Source organism: Chrysemys picta, chromosome 11, assembly GCF_011386835.1.
Source record: "Chrysemys picta bellii isolate R12L10 chromosome 11, ASM1138683v2, whole genome shotgun sequence".
In the NCBI taxonomy this organism is placed as follows: domain Eukaryota; kingdom Metazoa; phylum Chordata; order Testudines; family Emydidae; genus Chrysemys; species Chrysemys picta.
In genome coordinates this window covers 15122146-15140431 of record NC_088801.1, presented here as the reverse complement: position 1 = coordinate 15140431, position 18286 = coordinate 15122146, and positions in this window count along the sequence as shown.

Sequence of the window (18286 nt, the reverse complement as noted above, 5' to 3'; positions counted from 1 at the left end):
AGAAGGCTGGGGGTGTGGGGGGGTTCAGGGGTCAGGGCAGAGGGCTGGGGTGTGTGGAGGTGCAGGGCAGAAGGCTGGGTGTGTGGGGGGGTTCAGGGCCGGGGACTGGGGTGCTCAGCTTGTGGGGGTGCTCCCAGCCCCCTGCCCTGAGCGGCTCATGGCAGGAGGCTGGAAAGGATATACCCTGTTCCACCCCCTTCCCCAAGGCCCCGTCCCTACCTCTTCTCTGCCTCCTCTACAGAGCAGTGAGCACACTGCTACTCCTCCCACTCCCCCGGGCCATCAGCTGATCGGCGCAGGGAAGGAGAAGAGGAGGGGCAGGAAAGCACCATGCTGGGGGAAGAAGCGGGGGAGGGGGGAAGCTTGGCTGCTGCAGGACCAAGCTTCTGCCTCCTGCCCCCGCAGGGGAGAGCGGTGGGTGAGGGGGGCTGAGTGGGGCTGTGGGCCGGGACTGCGGCAGGCAGCAGTGTGCCACTCAAAATCGGCTTGCGTGCCGTGTTTGGCACACATGCCATAGGTTGACGACCCCTGAACTAAACCTTCTATACATATAAAGTGTCAGTAGGTGGCACTCAAGAATATGTAGTCTGGGTTTTGTAGGACAACACATGTTGTTGCAAACTACAAATGGCTTTTTGTGTGCAGTACTACCCGAGGGCCTCTGAGCAACACAAACCAAAACCTTTTTAGGGGTTCACTGCTATATCTCCCATACTTCCTGCTTTACACACAGAACAATAAGCAGAAATGAGAATAGCTTTTCCATCGAGAAACAGGAAGTATCAACAATTTCACAAGAAAACCTGTCATTCTACGTTCCACTGCCCTGGGTTGCACATTTGAGCAATTTAGAGGAGTGTCTGAAGTATCAGTTTTCAGAGTGTTAGCCGTGTTAGTCTGTATCAGCAAAAACAACGAGGAGTCCTTGTGGCACCTTAGAGACTAACAAATTTATTTGGGCATAAGCTTTCGTGGGCTAGAACCCGCTTCATCAGCTGCATGAAGTGAAAAATACAGGAGCAGGTATAAATACATGAAAGGATGGGGGTTGCTTTACATGCATCTGATGAAAGCACGCGTTTGTAACTGATCAGCCATCCAGCGTTTCCAGAACATCAACAAAGGCCATATTTCTGCTACTTTTTCTATCATGTCTCTCCTCCATCTTGTGTGTTAAGAGAAATAAACATCAGGACTAAGGGTAAAATTAGCCCTCTTATTTTCATTAACTTTTATTTGAAAAAAGGAGATATTTGGCCTCCAAAAAGAGACAGTCTATTATGTTTGTTTCACATAATAACTCCGTTTCAATATAAATGCTTATTTTAACTACTTGTTCTCTTGTTTTTCATTAAGACACTTTCAGTTGTAGAATGAATGCTTTTGAGTGCTTGCCAAGAAACCAAGGCCTCTGTAGAACTGCCCCCACCCAAAAAAAACCCATCACCATTTTAATGTTGGACAATAAAAGTTTAAACACCCTTAACCTTTTTTGTCTTGATCAATATATCCACATTTACCAACTGTTAACTTAGAGGGGCATTTGAGATGCCGCAGTCATTTCCTAGTTTAAATATAAATAGTTGATATCATTGCTGTAATTGCAGGCAAATATTGCCATTTTAAAGGAGACCAATACATTTAGTACCTATATGCAAAAAGCATACTAATTCAGCATTAAGGCTGAGTTTTAAGTCTTGTACAGGTTGGGAAATTAAAGTTAAGGTACTTGGAGGACTGGGATGGCTAGGAGAACAAAGAGGAGGGAGATTGAAAGGACCAGAGGATATAAGAATGGCTATACTGGGTCAGACCAAAGGTCCATCTAGCCCAATATCCTGTCTGACAACAGTTGCTAATGCCAAGTGCCCCAGAGGGAATGAATAGAACAGGTAATCATCAAGTGTCCTATTCCCTGTCGCTGATTCCCAGTTTCTGGCAAACAGAGGCTAGGGACACCATCCCTGCCCATCCTGGCTAATAGCCATTGATGGACCTATCCTTCATGAACTTCTCTAGTTCATTTTTTAACCCTGCTATATCTTGACCTTCACAACATAGAATCATAGAATAGCAGGGTTGGAAGGGACCTCAGGAGGTCATCTAGTCCAACCCCTGCTCAAAGCAGGACCAATTCCCAACTAAATCATCCCAGCCAGGGCTTTGTCAAGCCTGACCTTAAAAACCTCTAAGGAAGGAGATTCCACCACCTCCCTAGGTAACCCATTCCAGTGCTTCACCACCCTCCTAGTGAAAAAGTTTTTCCTAAGATCCAACCTAAACCTCCCCCACTGCAACTTGAGACCATTACTCCTTGTTCTGTCATTGGGTATCACTGAGAACAGTCTAGAGCCATCCTCTTTGGAACCCCCTTTCAGGTAGTTGAAAGCAGCTATCAGATCCCCCCTCATTCTTCTCTTCTGCAGACTAAACAATCCCAATTCCCTCAGCCTCTCCTCATAAGTCATGTGCTCCAGACCACTAATCATTTTTGTTGCGCTCCGCTGGACTCTTTCCAATTTTTCCACATCCTCCTTGTAGTGTGGGGCCCAAAACTGGACACAGTACTCCAGATGAGGCCACACCAATGTCGAATAGAGGGGAATGATCACATCCCTCGATCTGTGGCAATGCCCCTACTTATACAGCCCAAAATGCCATTAGTCTTCTTGGCAACAAGAGCACACTGTTGACTCATATCCAGCTTCTCATCCACTATAACCCCTAAGTCCTTTTCTGCAGAACTGCTGCCTAGCCATTCGGTCCCTAGTCTGTAACAGTGAATGGGATTCTTCTGTCCTAAGTGCAGGACTCTGCACTTGTCCTTGTTGAACCTCATCAGGTTTCTTTTGGCCAAATCCTCTAATTTGTCTAGGTCCCTCTGTATCCTATCCCTACCCTCCAGCGTATCTACCACTCCTCTCAGTTTAGTGTCATCTGCAAACTTGCTGAGAGTGCAGTCCACGCCATCCTCCAGATCATTGATGAAGATATTGAACAAAACCGGCCCCAGGACCGACCCTTGGGGCACTCCGCTTTAAACCGGCTGCCAACTAGACATGGAGGCTTTGATCACTACCCGTTGAGCCTGACGATCTAGCCAGCTTTCTATCCACCTTATAGTCCATTCATCCAGCCCATACTTCTTTAACTTGCTGGCAAGAATACGGTGGGAGACTGTATCAAAAGCTTTGCTAAAGTCAAGGAATAACGCATCCACTGCTTTCCCCTCATCCACAGACCCAGTTATCTCCTCATAGAAGGCAATTAGGTTAGTCAAGCATGACTTGCCTTTGGTGAATCCATGCTGACTGTTCCTGATCACTTTCCTCTCCTCTAAGTGCTTCAGGATTGATTCCTTGAGGACCTGCTCCATGATTTTTCCAGGGACTGAGGTGAGGCTGACTGGCCTGTAGTTCCCTGGATCCTCCTTCTTCCCTTTTTTAAAGATGGGCACTACATTAGCCTTTTTCCAGTCATCTGGGACCTCCCCCGATCGCTATGGGTTTTCAAAGTTAATGGCCAATGGCTCTGCAATCACATCTGCCAACTCCTTTAGCACCCTCGGATGCAGCGCATCTGGCCCCAGGGACTTATGCTCGTCCAGTTTTTCTAAATAGTCCCGAACCACTTCTTTCTCCACAGAGGGCTGGTCGCCTCCTCCCCATGCTGTGCTGCCCAGTGCAGCAGCCTGGGAGCTGACCTTGTTTGTGAAGACAGAGGCAAAAAAAGCATTGAGTACATTAGCTTTTTCCACATCCTCTGTCACTAGGTTGCCTCCCTCATTCAGTAAGGGGCCCACACTTTCCTTGACTTTCTTCTTGTTGCTAACATACCTGAAGAAACCCTTCTTGTTACTCTTAACATCTCTTAACATCCTCTGACAGAGTTCCACAGGTTGACTGTGCATTGTGTGAAGAAATACTTCCTTTTGTTGTTTTAAACCTGATGCCTATTAATTTCATTTGGTGACCCCTACTTCTTGTGTTATGAGATGGAGTAAATAACACTTCCTTATTTACTTTCTCTACACCAGTCATTTTATAGACCTCTATCATATCCCCCATTAGTCATCTCTTTTCCAAGCTGAAAAGTCCCAGTCTTATTAATCTCTCCTCATACAGAAGCTGTTCCATACCCCTAATCATTTTTGTTGTCCTTTTCCTAACCTTTTCCAATATATCTTCTTTGATTAGGCGACCACATCTGCACGCACTATTCAAGATGTGGGTGTACCATGGTTTTATACAGCGGCAATATGATATTTTCTGTCTTATTATCTATCCCTTTCTTAATAATTCTCAACATTGTTTGCTTTTTTGACTACTGCTGCACACTGAGTGCATGTTTTCAGAGAACTATCCACAATGACTCCAAGATCTCTTTCTTGAGTGGTAACAGCTAATAATTCATATCCATCATTTGATATGAATAGTATATCTAAGGGGGTTGGGGGAGTAATTAAAGGTTGCAGTGGAAGGGATCCAAGAGTATCAGAGAAGGCTGTAGGGTTAAGTTGCCAGAGGTTTGGGAGCGGTGTTTTCACCAGAAGGATCGATAAAGTGGCAAACCTCTGGGAGACAGTTTCAATGTATTTGATAGCTAAGTGTCCACAGATATAAGACCAAATGGTAGCTGAACTTGGGCTAGCCTTGTTAGCTGCTATCACTGCTGATGGGGTTGTTGTACAGGGGGGAAAGCACAGGGTTTGGAGAAGCACTGCAAGATTGGAAGCTGCTCCCCTAAACAGACTGTGGAAATTGCTGCATATCAAGACAGCACAGCTGAACTCACAGTATTAGAAGCAGGGAGGGATAGTGCTGGGTATATCCTTTTATTACTTAAGCTGCCATAGCAGGTGCCCTCCTCAGCAATCATCTTTCTGACACTGCATCTCGTCATTTATGATGAAGGATAAGATATAGTCACGGAGATCAAGGATTCCATGACTAACAGACTCCGTGATTGCTTCAGTTTCAGCTCTGTGCCATGGTGGCAGGGCTCTTGGCTTCCCTGATTTATTGTTTATTGCCCAGGTCTTGTCCATGACTTACTAAAAATACCTGTGACAAAATCTTAACCTTATTTATGACTAGTACATTCACTTTCCTTTAGTGAGAGGGTTTGTATGCTATATCCTACTGAAGAATTACTGCAAAAAGGGCTGATTCTGACACTGTCCCTTACCTGTTGCATCTGCACTGACAAAGATCTACGTACCCCTGAACTCTGTAGGACCTGTCTGTCGACATGTAGAACAAGGAACTCTGCAGAGGAGTGTCTGTCTTTAGTGTTCAGAGATAGGGTAAGTTGGTAAGAGCTCATAAGACACTGTCATACCAAGAAAGTATTACGGAAAGGGACAGTTGTATAGGGACAGGAGTACTGTGCTGGGAGTCAGGAGACCTGGGTTTTACGCCTGGTTCTGCTGACCTGCTGTGTGCCCTTAGATAAATCACTCCACTTCTGTGCCTCTTCACCCCTGCTCTTAGTTTGTTCAGACAAACTCTTTGAGATAGGGACCATCGTGTGTGTGTGTGTGTGTGTGTGTGTATGCATACATACACACGGGACCTTGGCTGAAGCCTCTACCTGTTCCTATAATGTAAATAATAAAAGTTCAACTTGACACCACTCCCAGAAATCAACCATTTCTGAAGTAGCACTTTTGTCAATGCCATTACAGCGCCATAGTGTCTCACTGAAGAAAAACTATGATGAAGGGTTGAACAAGAGCCAAATGGGTATTTTTCTTCCCATCACCCCACTGGCAGGGAAGGCTGTTGGGTAGGAAAGGGGAAGGAGGGGAGAATACTCAGAAGTGGGGCCCTCTCTTACAGAAAGGGCCAAAGGCTAACAAGTGTTTGAGACCCGCTATTGCTATTTCCTTCCCAGAAGTAGCATCAGAAGCCAGGCTATTTAGGAGTGACTTATACAATGCTAGAGGGTGATATTCACAGCGGACTAAAACCTATGGGTGTAATTGTGCTTGCTGGGTGTAGCCTAATGACGTACTTTCTCTTCTCTACACTAGTCTGTCTGCAATTGTCCTTCACATCACTAGAAAGCAGTGATTACATATTTAAATGTCATCATTCCTAAGATATTAAAAGGAGCAACTCTTGTAGGAATGCTTAGGAAGTTCATTGCACACCTTCATTCTCCCTGTCCCAGGTTTTATTCATCAGCAGAAATGGTTTATCAATATTTCAATCTCAGACAGGTTGCATCGGAAAAAGAGAAGGAGATCTGAGCAGATGGTTGGTGCAAGCTGCATACTGCAAATAGGTTGTGTACGGCTATGCCTCTTGATGTACTACAGCTATAGACAAGAACTGCAGCACTGTCTGTTGGAAAAAACTACCTCAGAATGTGCAGTGGAAACTAAGCCAGGTTTTAATTTTGTTTTCATGGTTACTGGAAAAAAATAGACATAGAATATGAAGACAGAGACCCAACTGTGTTTTTAAAGAAGCACATATCTGAAGTTAGTTCAGTAGAGTAGTGGAGTTAGTCCAGATTTACCCTGTATACCTCAAACCTGAGTCATTGACTTTAGTGAGAAATTAGACATATACAGCACCAACTAGGTGCTGTCACTTTATACTACACTGCTGGTATAACCTGGGCCTTAAAATAAATGTATCCAGACCAGGGAGAGTCAGTCCAGTATATAGGTGACTCTGCAGAAATGAAGAGTTGGCATAGGAGTTCTATTGGAACTTCCTATCCTTGCTGCCAGTGTAGCAGGGAGCAGAAGTATGGCCAGCAGAAAACTAGCATGGCCATGATTCCCTTATGCAGTCATGCAATCCTCATCTCTCTGGCCACTGCAGCCTGGTGTAAGAGGCTCTAACTGGCCCTGGACAGACCAGCCTCAGGATTCAATCCCACCCCAATTTCCATTTTAGTATTTTGGCTTTGGCTGAGAAATTGACCTGTTATCTCACTATCTGACTTCAGATCGCCCACTGATTTGATCAATAAATTACATGACTTATAGAATGAGAAAGTGGGATCAGTTTAGTTTCTGGTGGTATCAGCAGAGAGAGCAAGAATCCCACCATTAGAAGCAGCCTCTCAAGGTCATGGGTAGTGAAATCTGGGGAAGTATCCCTGTCTGTTCTATAACTGCCCCTATGAATTATTGGAGAACTTGTCCAGGGCCAACAATCGAGCATCTTTCACAAGCACTAAATATTATACAGTGCTAATTTAAAGAAAAATCATGTGTTTTCAAAGCCATCTAAGTCTGAATAGGAGTAAGGTAAAGTGAGCTTGAGAAACCAAGGATACTTGCATATTAGTCCTGTCCTACCTGATTATAGTTTTTATATTTCTGTAGCACCTACAAGCCTCAACTGAGGTCAGATCTCATTGTTCAAGGCACTTTACACAGTGAGAGACAGTCCCTGCTTTAAGCAATGTACAGTCTAATAGATTAACAGAAAGGGAGGCAGGGGAAAGATGAAGTGACTTTAGAGTTAAGACCAGTAGGGGACCATCAGGTCATCTAGTCTGACCTCCTGTATATCACAGGCCACCACCACCCAGCTCCTGCACACTGAACCCAACAACCAGAATTAAGCCAGATTATTACCGTCCACAGGAGACTAGACTATTGTGCGTCACAGGCAGAGACTAGGAGGGACCAAGGTTCGCCAGTGCCCAAGGCCCCCCACAATGGCATGGAAGGCCCAAGGTCACATAGCAGGTCACTGGCCAAGCCAGGAATAGAACTCAGGTCTCGTCTCATGCCCTAATCACTAGGCCTCATGGCTTGTGCTTTCTTGGGGTTTGGTTTAAGGGTCTATTGTGGTTTAACAGAACCATACAAATGGACTATTTATTCTATTTTCAGCCCGGCCTTTGAAACATTTAGCACCATTATGGATTGATTTGGGTTTCTTTTACTAGTATTAAGTGAGGTGAATAGCAGAGAACACCACTAATGATTTATCTAAACCGTTACAAGAAGAGGGTCTTTCCTTCATGTACCATTTGGTATATTTAAAGACTGAGACATTGCCATAAGATGTTAACTACCAAAACATTTCCATGTAACTTCAGAACTTCTGTATACATGAAATGAATGTCATACTCTAAGCTTTAACTTGCCACACATTTTGCAAGGGTGATAAGCAGCAGGTCTTTATAGATTTGGTTTACTTCCCAAATAGTCACAGAAATAGCTAACACGATGGCTCTACTTCACTGCTAAACATACCACTCTCCCATCCTGCCCCACACTTGACTCCCACACGCTTCCATTCCAATAAGTAGTTAAATGAAAACAGATTTTTACATTAAAGAGATTCTATTAAGTCCTTCAAAGGAGCTATACTTCTGATTAATTTTGGTTTTTCCTGGTATTGACTGGATATTATACAGCAGGCATGCAATGGATTTTGTTCCTTTCTAAAAACTGTGTGACATTGATTTTTAGACACACTGCATAGAGATAGTTTTGGTATACAACCATCTTCCTTTTTTAAGTTTTAAATGGTCAGTGATGTTAATTTCTACATTTTGTCTTTTTATTTGTGCACAACTGGAGAAGTGGTTCAAAGAAAATGTATCTCCTGTTTCATTTTCTTTTCATGTAAAAATAAAAAGGTGTACAAAAATAGGAAGAGCCAACTGCAGTCAAAATACATTTTATATTGATGAACAATGAAAAATTAATAATCCTATAAGTATAATAGCTGTACAAACCCTAAAATGGTGGCTATTAAGAGAAATTTGAAAGTGAGTTATAAAGAAATACAAAAGCAGAAGTGTTTGAACTAAGCTTTATCTTACAATTCCATTTCTCTTTTTGAAGTTGTAATTTTATAAAAGAACTCCATCATAGAATTCATTTAAAATCAAAATTTAGTTTAAGATCCCTTTTTGTCTGGGCCTGTGCACATTTGTTTTCATTTATACCTCAGTGATTAATCAGGTTTAGGGCCACTTGGAGCAATTATGTCCTTTGAAAAAATTCAGGATTAAATTACCTACAAACTAAAAAAAAAAATTAATTTGTTTCTGTGCAAGCAGATCAAGTTGTGCAAAACAATATCACCTGTTGATCTCTATTTGGTTTTAGGCTATTGGTGACAAGTATTTAGAGTTGGCTGGAATGCATTTTTATATATGTATTACTATGACCATAGTCTGAAGAGTTTTTAATCATCTTAGCTATAGTCACAGGGCACTATTCTGACATCATTTATGATCATTGAAGACTAGAGTGTAGGAAATTGAAATTTAAAGGAGAGGATGTCTCCTTTAATATACACCTTTTAAATAGTTAATCTGTTCCTCTGTCTAGATACTTAAATTGGCCCTTATCACTATAGTATCTGAGCACCTTTTACCATGTTCTAACCAAAGCAGAATGCAAGAATTGGAGGTGTCCCATTACTAAGGCAGAGGTGCTTGTGTCACATGTGAATGGAGGTGGAGGGGATGGAATCAGGAGCAGTAAGGACAATGCCTCTGAATGTCTCCTGTAGATATGGACAAGATACGTCTTTTATAATTCCCAGTATACCCCAATACTCTGATTGCCAAAATGGAACTGCTTTGATAGTGTCTTTCATTCTCTCCCCCTTCAATTTAAAGTCTCTTCTTACTACTTTATGTTTTCCTCCCCTCCCACAGAATTGACTTTTAGTGACTGGTTTCAAGTCTCAGGAGCGACTATCAGTGTGGTGATTACCTGGAGTCCCACATGTGTCACTAAATCCTCAAAACTCAGCATCTTGCACTCATTTTGTGCTTCACCCATTCTTTCTCCTCTGCCATCTCCATGTCTCCCTTCACCACATGCTAGCAGCTATTGTGCCTCGCTGACTTTTGGTGGGCTCTCTTGCACACCTCTGTTCATTACCTCTCCTGCCTGCTAGCAGACAAAGTAGTGGTGATACAATCCATATTTATAAGCCACGGGCTTGAATCGCTCCCATAGCAACACAACGGTGCAAGTCACAGCCACCTGAATCCATTGTGGCATTGGCACACCCCTCCCCGTAATGGGAGAGCAAGTGTCAGTACCACTGTTGACCTTCTTCAGGAGTTCTGCCAGAGTATGGTGGCTTTAGAAACTTTGACTGGAACTACATCAGTGGATACTGTCCAGAAGATGCACTGACTCTTTATCTCCCACCTCAATGATTTTTGAGATGCACCATGTGGCTCCAAGCAGAATAAGGGACCTGAGTCAGCCTGCACCTTGAGGTAGACTGCCAGTGTCAGGGAGCTCACTATCTGGGTTCTGCCAGCAATGTTTATTTGGGCCAGAGATCTTATGATCACTCTTAAAGGCACTTACACTCATTGGGCAGGAAATTTAACATGAATAGCTCACTGGTTTGAGCATTGGCCTATTAAACCCAGGGTTGTGAGTTCAATCCTTGAGGGGACCATTTAGGGATTTGGGGCAAAAATCTGTCTGGGCATTGGTCCTGCTTTGAGCAGCAGGTTGGACTAGTTGACCTCCTGAGGTCCCTTCCAACCCTGATATTCTGTGATTCTATGAACATTTGATAATGTCTTCTCACTCTAAATTTTTCATTTCTGTGACTAGATGTACACCACAAGGCCTAATTAAAGCTGAAAGGGCACAATTAAACTGAGATGCTTTTAAAAATATGAATTTGTTACACAACAGATAAAGAATTTAGGACTATAATGAATTGTCAACGACAAGATTTATTTTTTGCTTACTATGAACTGGTTCTTTAAGCTACATTGCACGGCACTTCTGCATTGGCATTTGTTATGCTATGGGTGAGTTAGCCATTTATTTTATGTATTTAAAATTGAAGTGGAAATGCTCAACTACATGTGCTAATACAAAATCAAATGGGACAAGTGGTATTTAGACTAGAATTACTTCAAAGGAGCGATTCAAACATAGGAAATGTTTCAACTGAAATCTTCCTATCTATGGCACTTATGTGACCCCAATTATTACAGTATCAGAGCTCCTGAATCTTTAATGCATTTATCTTACAACACCCATGTGAAGTAGGGAAGTGCTAGCACTCACAATTTAGAGATGGGGAACCAAAAGACTAATGCCCAGATTTGTAAAGGTCTTTAGGAGTTGCTCTGCTCAGCATTGCAAGCCTACGTCTCTTTTGAAAATGGGGCATTGGACCAGAACCTCAAAAAAGTATTCTGTGCCCAGTGGAAGTTTGCTGCTTAAATACCTTTAAGGACCTGGGCCTTAGGCCTTACAACACTGAGTACAGCAGCATCTAGATACATATTTAAATACTTGGGCCTAAATGACTGCCTAAGTTCACACAAGAAGTCATGGTGACCTGGGAACTGAACCAATGTCTGAGTCTCAGGCTAGTACTCTAAGCACTGTTCTACCTCCCTAGTCCACGGAGCAAGTTTATTATTTTCCTCGCAGCATTTGAAGAATATCTGCTGTTGTACAATAAAGTAAGCAAGGCATTCACTGCTTCATGGCACTTATTTTCATTCTTTGGCTCTCCTCCTATGTGCAGTGGTTCCAGACCCTTGGCCCTCACAAGCCTAAGGAAGGCTCATGTGCTGCCACATTTCCCTCAAGCTTACCTTCCTATCTATTTTAGAGAGCTCTTTACTATTTCTTCCACCTCTTACTTTACAGAGAAAAAAACATCCCACCCCATTTTTGGCTACCCAGATAGTTATGGCTGTGAAAGCCAGTCCAGCTAGCAAGAAATATGTACCTCTCCTGTCAGATTTGGACTTGGTCCGAATAATGTGTCTATTTACAACCTCATGGCTTGATTATTGTAGTTCTCTGTACTAAGATATGAAACGAGGCTATAATTAGTTCAGAACACAGTAGCCCATCTGCTCAGCAAAGCAGACCACAAAAGAGTCCATCACCCCAGTGCTGTTCACTGACTCTCCCTGGAATATCAGTTTATCATCAAGCTTTCAGCCCTTGTCCTCAACCTATACCGTAGAACTGTCCCAGGTGTTCATGATCATGAAGCTCTACTCCCTGGTAATATCAACTTCATAAAACTGATGAACATGGAGCTCTTTCAGCAACTCACCTATTAATCACTCCTAAAGGTCAGGCTGACCTTGAATCTCCGCACCCTTCAGAACAAAAATGTAAAACCCACCTATTTGCTTGTGATACCATCACTTTTGTTTCAGGTTTTTCTTTAAAATATATAAAAATGAAGTAATGCATCCTGATCAGCCCACCTACTGACTTTGGGCAGCTGAATTTTGCAGCTTACTTCTGTCTCTTGATTGAGCCCATCGAGACTTTGCACTGTAAGCCCACCCCAGACTTTGGGTACATTCATATTCCTAGCTGGGCTGAAAGTTTGCATCCGAGGCCCCATCACGAGGCTGAAGTGTCACATTCTTAACGCATGAGTGTGCTGTTTGGTTTAAGTTGTTAGGAAATAATTAGGAACACAGCAACAAATAACGGCTTTCCTCATTCTACAGGGACCTGATTCTGCCACCCTACCTTGCAGTCAATAGTACTTACATGTGGAGTCTCAATTACTTCAGAGGCATTGCAAATATGAGCAAGTACCACTCAGTGCGATTCACAGGGATAGAATCTGGCCGTAGGCAGCTAAGCAGGAACCAGATGCCATCATGTAAACATAAAGATAATATTTATTAGCCAAAACTGGAATAAAGAGTGAAATAACTTGCCGTTTGATACAATGTGGAAGTACACCTCTACCTCGATATAATGCTACCCGATATAACACGAATTCGGATATAACGCGGTAAAGCAGTGCTCCGGGGGGGGAGCGGGGCTGCGCACTCCGGTGGATCAAAGCAAGTTCAATATAATGCGATCTCACCTATAACACAGTAAGATTTTTTGGCTCCCGAGGACAGCGTTATATCAAGGTAGAGGTGTATATGAATTGGGATAGGCCAAGGAATGGAAATCTCCTGTTTACATTAACAGTGTTAGATTAACTGAACTGGGCAGAGGCAACAAGTAGCAGAAACAAGAGCTAATGCTGGTTCATTGGTGATTAAATCTGAGGTTGGATCTGACATTTCTGCTCTAAGAATGGTGAGGAGGCTGAAAATAACAGTACTGTGTCTGTATACCCCTGCTAACGAGACAGGGTGATAACTCAGCTATACATGTTTTTCCTTTGTCCTTGTAGAAGTCTTCCTGTGTTTGCTTGTATCATCCTTAAAATAATGTCCTGAAATCCTGACTTTGATTAATCTTCTACTGAGCAGCTATATGGAATAGAGGAACTATTTTGTTATGTAGGAACCCAAAGCTTTATTGTGGCAATAATCAAAATAACTTGCACCCAAACATTACATCATTAACACAGTACCAGTGTTGCAGAAAAAGGAGAAAGCACTGCATTAAACTTTTAGCCAGAGCTAGAATTCTTATTAAAAATTTCACAAGCTGGAGCCCAGAGCTGTAAGAGTCAATTTCCTAATGATCCTTCAGGCTTCTTAGCAACCGAGAAACCTCAAATGCAACAAGGCTCCATGCAAGCACACAGGTCTACTTGTGAAGATCCAATTGCAGGAATGAGGCATTAGGACTTGACCCAATTGCCCAATGATAGAGAATTTTTTGCCTGCTGCTAAATACTACCTTGGGCTACAACCTAGTCCCAATTCTGAGTCCTAGTCCCAAATCGGAGTCAGTACTGGGACTGGAGACTACTCATCAAAAAACAGGTGTCTGGTGTTGTAGATGGAATTGGTTTCCCAACAAAGCTATGGGGCTCGATGCAGCAGTCAGAATCGATGGGACCATTATACCCTTCTGGTTTATCAATCTAGGACTTCAAAAGAACACTGGACGGAGGACCACAGTTAGTCTCAGTTTCCTTTTAGAGTATTGATAACTAGAGCTTGTGAAAGCAGCAACTGTTTCTACATAATGCAAGGTTTCCAATTTCCCCCAGGGAATACTTCAGATCCCTATTCAACACATTGCATTGTCACATTCTAAACCCTTTTAATGCCACTAAATGCAAGTAACCTCTGCACGTTTAAGAATGCATTTTTCATAGCAGAGGTCACCAGCCAGCAGATCAAAATACCCTTGATCCACAATCCTGTTTTCAGCACTGTTGCCATAGCAGAATCCAGTGAATGGGGTATACCATAATAGGAAAGGAGACTAATCATGCTCTTCAAGAGCTAATCCATTGAAATCAATGGTACTTTTTTTGAAATGTGGTAAACAGGGCGGAGAAACAAATTAATCTCAGCAATTCATTTACCTTCTTCCAAAGAAAACAACAAAACCACCCATGTTTTGGAAGCAAGATAAGCATCAGCAGAGTCGGACACCGTTGGCTTAATACTGGGCCGTAGGTGCTGCTTTTTTGTGATAGTATTTATCTACATAAATAAGTGAAACTCTCAGCTCACATTTGAAAATATTTAGCCCTGTGATTTTACACATATGAGCCATGTGGTTGTTAAAATTAACAACATATATAAACAATAGAGGGCCATTAGGCAATGTTGGTTCTGGTTATATTGAGCCATGCATATTGCAAAGCCCTTGTTCACATGTTTTTAGGCCGCCCTGGTCTTGCAGTAAGCTGTGTGTGTGAAAGGACCTCCTCATTCCACGCAGAGCTTCACTGACTTGAGCAGTGCACAGCGTGGGTACAAGGGTCTGCCCATGCATGTGTCATTGCTCAGGGCTTATGTTTGAAAATGAGAGACTATGTAAGTTGCTGTTGGGGATGTGAATAACGATTACTGAATAGTCCCTCACGTTCATTAGAGAAACGCTAGCAGAATAATGCCCATGACCTCTCTTTAGCCATTGCATGTCCTATCAGCCACAGCAGGACTGGGCCGTACATTTGGGCTGCGTTTTCTACTATGCCACTCTTGTAAGTGGGAGCTATGCTGTTAAGGCTGCTTGTCCCACTCCTGCCTGGCAGTTCTTTCCTGCTCTGTATCTCCAGTGGGGGAACAATCTTCAGGGAGGCAGAGAGACTCCTGCAGAAGAGGAAGCCAAGACCAGTTCTCATCAGCATCGACAACTTCACCTGCCCCAAGAAGGTGGCTGGTTTAGGGAGAGAATATGTACCAGAAAAACACAGAGGACACATTACATAGAAGGACTGGAAGGGAGCAAGAAAGTGAGATTTCTCACAGTGCTGCAGGAAGGATAACGGCCCTGCTGTCTGCTCCCGTCATACCAGATGGGAGTAGCAGGACTTGAATTAGTGATTAATTCAAACAAAACACATTGAGCAAATGAATATAATCAAACATTATTTGATATACTGGCTCTGTAATCCAATCTAATTCCAAACTAATCACATTTGCAAGAAAAACCAGAGAGCCATTTGCAAACTAAACAAAACAAGACCCATGAAACAGACCTGACAAACACGGGAAAGGCCAATAAATATGTAAATTAGTAATAACTTAGCACAGTTGTGAGTCATGTAACATCAGTGAAGGACACCAACATGTACATGAACCCTAAAAAGTGGCATACAGAGGCAAATCCTGATCTCTAATATTCTTTTCAGAATAAATACACAGTGTTCAGGAATGGAAAGAAACCAGGACTGTAAGAACAATTTTTTAAAAAGTTTTCTTGGTATTTTCTATATGTGCTCTCAAACCCTACAACCTGCCAAGGTGTGTGCTCTGCAGGGTAATCGCCTACATTATAAGTCACGGGTGTCTGTTTCAGACAGGTTTGTGCACTTGTTAGTTCAGTGGTTCTCAAACTTTTGTACTAGTGACCCCTTTCGCATAGCAAGCCTCTGAGTGCGACCCCCTTTATAAATTAAAAAAACATTTTATATTTAACATTATTATAAATGCTGAGGCTTGGGGGTGGAGTCTGACAGCTCAGGACCCTCCACGCAATAACCTCGCGGCACCCTGAGGGGTCACAACTGCCGGTTTGAAAATCCCTGTTAGTTGTTCAGAACTCGGAGTGGGGAAGGAATCATTCATAGTGCTTGCATGGAAATACACAGCTGTCTATCCATCTTTCCTGGGTTACTTACAGGTTTATCATCCAAATACATAGTACAGGTAAAAGCACAAGTCAGATGTGTAATTCTTCAATTTATTACCCTTAAACATGACTAGCTGGGATACTGGGTTCACATCAAGTCTTAAAAGGTTGAAAATAGGGAGAGGATCAGAACAGTCAGAAGAAAAGCAAATTGGGCCAAATTCAAACCTGGTGCGAGCTCCTGTAGCCCTATAGCAACTACTCTCCCCACCTGGATTTTTCCTCTTTAAAAGAAGCTAGAAGAGGAAGATGAGGAGCTGGGGGCAGCCTTATTGAAGTCAGCTTTCCTACTGTGTGTAATGTGGGATGTGATCGTACACAAACATCCTTGCAATGGGCTATGTTAGGGATGTGGTAATATGGTAATAAAATATTTATTAAGAACAAAATTATTAATATATTTTATATTAATTCATTCATATTTCTTGAAAAAATATGGCCCTGATTTAGGAAAGCACTTAGGCAGGTACTCAAAGTTAAGCACTTGCTTAAGTGCAGCCCTGAATAGATATACTGTCCTGGAAATCAGGGACTATGTTTGTACAAGTTGTGCATAGTGGCCTGTATTGAAAGGTCAGCATTTCTCAATAGCTATCACACAGTGCTATCTGTACCAACATGGTCCTCTTTATATTGAGAATAAGGAAATGAAGTAGCTGTGGAATCTCATATGCCACTATGTAGCAACTATTCATACACTCAGTAACAATAATGTATTGGGTGCCAAATGTTAACACATCTCAGATTAATTCTTAACTACATTGCAAAACCCTTCTGGTAGAGTGTTCTAAGTTAACACACCTTGAGTAAAAAGCCTGGCACTCGAGTTCCCATCACGATGGTTACTATTTGCACAGTACAGGATGCTATGCACATATAGCCATGATAGATCTGAAGCAAGCAGCATGAGTTTCTGAAGGTGGAAGTGATCTGCATGGAAAATTGAATTCTCCATTACTGCTAGAGTTAGCCAATACTCTGCACTTTCATACCATAGACAGGATAATCAAGACTTCTTGACTCTGAGTCACGATGAGAATTTGTTCTCTATGCTTTCCTACAATTTTCTGAATTGTACTTCTTGTTTCAACAGTTTAAGTTCCTGTACTTAGAAAAATAGATGCTTCCATTTGCTTAGTGCAATGGGGCTTAACACCCCACATTGGGCCAGAAAGGTTAAAAGGCAATACTGGACCCTGGTAACCCCACCCCTCTCGGCCAGTTGCTGAGCATGTTCCAGCTAGATGAGTGGGTTCAAAGGAGCTTGGAAGCCCAAGCAAGGGCTGGTGGACAGACTGCAGAATAGAAAAATCCTTCTCTGGGCAGCCAGACAGAAGGTGGAGAGGGGACCATGTAGTAAGACAGGCCCCAAGCATTACCTTTTCCAACCACCACAGCCTGTGAGAACCAGCAGGTCTTCCAGGATCCTGCTTGCTCATTTGGATATTTTTGAAGCTATTGACTCCTTGGACAAAAGGAGCCATGCCCCAAACTGAAGAAAGGTAGGAAGTAGCTCAGGGTAGCAGATTTAGACTCTTTATAGGGAGAAATCTGCAGATGTTACTTCCCACAGGACCTTGGGCTGGGACACAGTGGAGGATGAGGGCCCAGGTCCCCTTACCATGCCTCACTTAAGGACAAAGGCCCAGATACAGGGGGAGGCTAAAAACATTCCTGGCCTGGGGTCAGGAACCAGGCATCACTACTGCCCCGAGACAGAGGGTGGAAGTCAGGTGTGCTAGCCACCAGGTAATCTGGCCCTCTAAGCCCCTTATCACAATTGGGCATCAGTTCTGCAATCAAACCCACACAGGTACAGGGTATGTCAAAAGTGCAGTTAAACACCCACGAACTCCAGCTCACAGGCCTCAGGCTATGGTTCAGTCCAATTGCAGGCTCCCCCATCCCTCCCCTCCCCCCAGGGTCCCAGAACCTGGTCTGCAACCCAAATCTGAATGTCTATACCACAACTAGACTGCCCTGTAGTTGAAGCCTGAGTCAGCTGACAGTGGCCAGCCGCAAATGTGTGATTTCACTGTAGACCTACTCAAAGGGTCTGCCTGTGTGGATCTGACTGAAAGATCCAGTCTTCTGTAAAGTGATTTTTAGGTTTGCCTGGGCTTCCCTCTACTGGAGAGTGTTGGTTGCCAAATGTGACTGCCATTTGTGTGCCTGTGAAAGGTGAGACTCAGTGAACTTGAGCTCTACTTATATACATACAAGTCTACTAACAACACTATAATTATAGTACTATAAATTGATGATGGT